Genomic DNA, 6,000 nt, shown 5'->3' with positions numbered 1-6,000 from the left:
GCATTCCACAGCTCATCCCTGAACCCCACCAGAGAGATAGAGAGTGTACAACCTTTATGTCTGTGAAGGTTCTCAGTCATTCAGGTAGTCGTAGTCTATAGGGAGCTTGGAAAGAAAAGCATCTGGACTTCTTTAAGTTTCCTTGAAGATTGGTGGAGAGTCACAGATTTTAAGCCCTATGGGAGTGTCCCTAAGAGGGTCATGGGTCCCCTATTGATCTTCTACCTAATCACACAAGCCAAGGTGTGAAAGGTGTGGGTCAGAATCAGCCAAGGTTTCGGGTGAACCCATTGTGAAACCTTGCCCTACCCTATCATGTGATTTACTGAGGTCAAATGGCCCAGGATGGGAGTGGGTGTTAAGGCGTCTGGGAAGGAATCTCAAAACTGGATTATATAGATGGCAGACAGTTGGTGTCGTAAACCACCAACTGTCTGCAATCAAAGATGGTTGTTCACAGTGCACATAGATCACTTCTTTCACTCCTCTTTCAAACCATCTGTCTTCTATGTCCAAAACAGAGAACAGAGAAGACAGATGATAATCACATGATGGGGGGATTATCAAAAATTCCAAAGCAGGTGTATCTGCAGATGAATAACTTGACAACTTCTGATTCTGCTGTTTATCACTGTACCTGTGACCCAAAGTGACACAAGAGGAAAAAACTCTTTACAAAATTTGATTCAGAGAAATTAATTGCTATTGAACATCAGCAACACTATGAAAGAAACAATAAATGTGTAAGGATCTGCAACACATTTAACAGAATTCATTAAGCTCAGACTGGAATTGTTTTTCATACATAATTTTCTCGTTGTTCCACCATAGTATGCACTGTAAATTGTGCAGATACAGTTAAGTCCTTAAGGATTTGGATTAACTTTTGGTTCCAAATACTTCTGGACTTATCTGTACCTGCACAATACAGACACTAATTATTACTGTTTGTCTCTAGGTACAGAGGGTTCAGACAGGCTGCTGGAATGGACTGTTAAAATTGTTAGTGTAGGAATCAAAATTTTATCACAGTTTTTATACACTTTGCTATTAGTATTTATTTAGAAGATTTTTTACATGTTTCTGTGATACATTGAAGATTCAACACTCTAATTTTTTGGTTAAACAAAGGTATTGGGGGAAAAAAAGATGCACTGTACAAGTGGCGAAATGAATAAAACCAGCACCTGTTTATTTATAAGTTTAGGATCAATAAGCAGAAATGGAAAAGTGTATTCCTCTTTGAGGAGGAGGAGCTGATGCAAACTGATCTACCATATTTGAATATTTTTGTAGACTATAACACAGAGACTATATGACGGACATACACCACTATAGGTTTGTCATAGAAAGGGCTTTGATCATGGATCGACATGAGTTCATGGCTGTTGTTCTCATCCTGTCAATTAACTGGGCTGGTAAGGATATGACAGTGCTATTAGAAATAATTTAATACAAAGAAAAATGACATGTTTTAAATACAGAAGCTAATAATGTGATTGTCTGTAGGTACTGAGGGTCAAACACTGACTGAATCTGGACCAGTAGTCAAAAGGCCAGGAGACTCCCACAGACTGACCTGTACATACTCAGGGTTCAGTGGCGATATTTATGCAGTTTGGGTCAGACAGGCTGCTGGAAAAGGACTGGAGTGGATTGCTAGAATCAGTGATGATAGCAACTATATCTCTTACTCTCAGTCAGTCAGAGGCCGCTTCACCATCTCCAGAGACAACAGCAGAAAGCAGGTGTATCTGCAGATGAGCAGTTTGACAACTGAGGATTCAGCTGTTTATTATTGTGCTCGAGAGCCACAGCGACACAAGAGGAAGAAACTGTGTACAAAAACTCAGCCCAAGTTAAAATGGGAAATTTACATTCACAGAAAGGAGCTGTAATTTAACATGCTCAGTAAAGTCATAGAAACAAAAAAAATGTGTATGAATGATGGACACACTTATTCTCTCCTTGCTACTCTCTTTATGCCCTGTGAGCGATTTTGTAGTTGTTTATAGCGATGCCAGTGGAAGTGTGAGGACATATAGAGGTCACCAAAGGTGACAGACCCAGTACGATCTATCACACTTATGGCCAGAGGAGTCTGTATTTTCCAAACTGTGAACTTTGCATATCTCTCCCCTTGACATGAGATTTTAACACAATGGGAACTCCTTCATTGTCTTTTTTCAACATGCAGGGTAGTCCAATAAAATCGTGCATCTTAACCCAAACCAAGATCTATTCACAACATAACCATCATCGCCTGTCAGAGACTGGCTGCCAAAAAATCACCAGCAGGAATCAATACAGTCAGTTCAGCCCTTTTTATTGTTATTGTGAATTTTGCCTCACAGTACCTTTGTTGGTTGGTAGAACATAAAAACATAAAATCAGAAACAGGTTTGATTTATCAGGAATCATAACTGCTCAGTGAACACAAAATAACAAATATTCAACATACAAAGAAGTGTTTAAAGCTGTGATTTAAGCTCCACCTTCTCTTTCTAATCAGCTGAGTGACTTTGATAATGTATATAACAGTATGGATTAGAAAGAGTGCACAGGAGACTTTCATAAATACACATTGAACATGAAACGCAGCCACCAACACGCTTCATAACAGGGGCTGAGCCATGAATTTAAATGTCTTTACCCTCAAATTATAAAGTAAATAAATAAATGATAAAAAAATATGTGTTTGTCATTGTTTTACATGCCTGTGTTTAATCTATTTCAATAAACACATAATATAATGAATCAATAACTTTTCACACACACACACACACACACACACACACACACACCCATCCTGCACATATTTTTTTTTCTCTTAATCTCATGGGAGAATTCAATGTAAAACTTGTGGTATTGACTCTATTTATCTAACTTCTGGGGGGAGTGTGCACACAGAGTAACATGATGGACAGCAGTACAGGACTACTGCTTTTAACTGTCTTCTGGGCAGGTAAAGAGTCTAAAATATCTCTTTTTAATATAGTTTATCTTTAACCTTTTTCAGCATTTTTGATATATTTCACAAAATCCATTCTTGTGTAATTGACAGGTGTTGATGGTCAGACTCTGACACAATCTGAACCAGTCATTAAAAGGCCTGGAGAATCCCACACACTGACATGTACAGCCTCTGGATTCACATTCAGAGACTACTATATGGCTTGGGTCAGACAGGCTCCTGGAAAAGGACTGGAGTGGGTTGCTTATATCAGTAGTGGCGGTGGTAGCACCAAATACTACTCTCAGTCAGTCAGAGGCCGGTTCACCATCTCCAGAGACAACAGCAGACAGCAGACAGCAGCTTAAATTTAACTTTAACTTATGAACAAACACAGAGACAAAAAAAAAAACTGTTGTTGGGAAAGGGCTAATGATTGTTTTCATTTGTATTTGGGCAAACCAGAGTCTGGTTTGTTTGAAATATGTTTTTCAGAAATTGAAAAACAAGAAAAAAACAAATAATAAACAAAAACACTATATTTCTCTTTATGGTATCAGTGTCTTTGCTTAGATTACTCCATGTGGCAGGAAAATCCATGTTTCTCTTATAATCATGTCTACATTCAAACTGGGCTAATTACAGACTGAAATAAAGACTCATATGAAACCCTCAATTACATCAGAAGAGGAGAAGCTTCCATCTGAAGCTGTAGCTGCTGGCTGCAGGACACTGTAAACGCTTTTATGGCATTTACACCAACCATGTATTTTTTCACAGGTGCAGAGTTTGAAGAGGTGAGACAGCCAGCCTCTCTGACTGTGCAGACAGGTCAACCTCTGAGTATTCAACATCAAACATGTTTTCTATGATGATTAGTAAGAGGAAAAATATTCTGGGATCATAAATCATTAATTCTACTCGAGTAATTCTCTCATTACTTGCAAATGCTAATTTTATTTCCACATGTTTCTAGACATATGATAATGCATGCAATACCATAACTGAACTTCTAGCAGTGAAAGAGCCAGAGGCACCTTGTATAACATGCAGATATAATAGCACAGGGCTATTGTTTCATGTTATAATCACATTTATTTTTAAAATCGTACAAAACGCTGTAACAGAAATGAGCACTCTTTTCTGATACAAATCTTCAGTCTGTGGAGTGGAGTGCCGAGTGGTCCTGTGTATTGTGTGGAGAGCAAGAGGGTGCATCTTCAGCCTCAGAGTGATGAACATAGTCATGTTTCTGCTGCCACTCTATATTCTAAAAAAAAAAAAAACCTGTGGTAATAATGTAATTTTAAAGACCTCAGACTATTAATATGTCACATGATAAATATGGTGATCTGTACTGGAGGTCAAATTCCAAATCAATCTGAATGTAATACCTGAAGATGTTCTATGTTTTGTTTTATAAGTCACAATAACAGAAAGCACTAGAGCTGAATTATACAAAAAAGCATCAGCAACTAACCACCACACATGCCAAGAGAAACTTGAACCACATTTTTATATTATATATCTCACATTTCATCGAAAGTTTTGTTTGAAATTTTCTGTCACACCAATCACAGCTGAAAATAGACTACTGTATTAATATGGCGTTATTTTTGTGCCAGTATTCTGAGCACAAATAAAAAGATTTTGAGCGAAGAAAAGCTTAATTTGAGCGAACAAAATTCATTGCTGCGTGCATAAAATGTATTTCAGTGTTTGCTATTATCCATATACAAACACTAACAATCCGTCTCGCTCAGTTTTTGCATTTGCTCTTTCTCAGATCTCTGTGGACCTGCTCGCAGTGTGTTGCTTCCGCTCTCAACATATCTGCTCCCTGCTTGCTCAACTCTTTCTGTACACCATTATATTTGTGTCACAAAACCAACCAATCACAGACTTGGATGCAAAAATTCAGATTGGCTGTTCTGGTCTCCAATCAGCTCACTAGCTACTGTAGTTAAACCCAGCCAAATATCCCAGAATGCATTTCGTCCAAAACTCAAACGTGGCAATGGCCGAGGAAAGCGGCTAAAAGGTTTGAAATATTAGACATCACATATTTGGAAAAGTGCTCTGATGTTTACGGAGATGCCTGTTACCCACCAGCTGACCGGGTGGTCAAGGCTCACTAGAGCTGGCAGGAGCATTGGACTCCCGTCACATCGTTTTCAAACCACCCGCGGTCTTTCGCTACTCAGGTTAAACATTATATATAAGTCACTTAGATAACTTCTAAATGTTAATGTTTGGTTTATTTCAGTGTTTGATTTGTTCCTGAGTAAATCGGCTTGGCTTGGCCGTTTTATTTAATACTGAAGTCTTTACTTGGAGAGCTGTCAGTATATTTTGAATTTCACCCGTCATATCCCCCGATGTAAAATGTTCTGTTCTTATTTAAACAGCTGACTCAGAATTAAATCTAAGATTAAAAACAGCACAGTGGAATGGTGGTTAGCACTGTTCCCGCACAGCAAGAAGGTCCTGAGTTCAATTCTAACATCAGGCCGGGGTCTTTCTGTGTGGAGTTTGCATGTTCTCCCCGTGTTTGCGTGGGTTCCCTCCGGGTACTCCGGCTTCCTCCCACCGTCCAAAGACATGCAGCTTGTGGGGATAGGTTAATTGGATAATCCAAATTGTGAGTGCCTGTCCCTGTGTGTTGGCCCTGTGACAGACTGGCGACCTGTCCAGGGTGTACCCCGCCTCTCGCCCTATGACAGCTGGGATAGGCTCCAGTGCGACCCTGACCCTATTTTGAATTTCACCCGTCATATCCCCCGATGTAAAATGTTCTGTTCTTATTTAAACAACTGACTCAGAATTAAATCTAAGATTAAAAACATTTAAATTCAGGAGATAGCAAAAGCAGCATGTTTATATGTAGAGATCCTGAAGGCTGCTCCAAAAATGATCAGATTATATGTTAAATATTTGTTCAATTCTCTTCCAAAACCCAGCTGTCTATTGTAAGTTTTGAGTGTCTACTAAAGTAAAAATAAAAGCATTCAAACATCTGACCTGTTTGTTAATATTCAGCATACTAT

This window comes from Perissodus microlepis, chromosome 4, assembly GCF_051167445.1.
Source record: "Perissodus microlepis isolate ML-2025 ecotype Zambia chromosome 4, ASM5116744v1, whole genome shotgun sequence".
Classification (NCBI taxonomy): Eukaryota; Metazoa; Chordata; class Actinopteri; order Cichliformes; family Cichlidae; genus Perissodus; species Perissodus microlepis.
The sequence above is the reverse complement of the archived record's forward strand: the minus strand, read 5'-3'. Positions refer to the sequence as shown.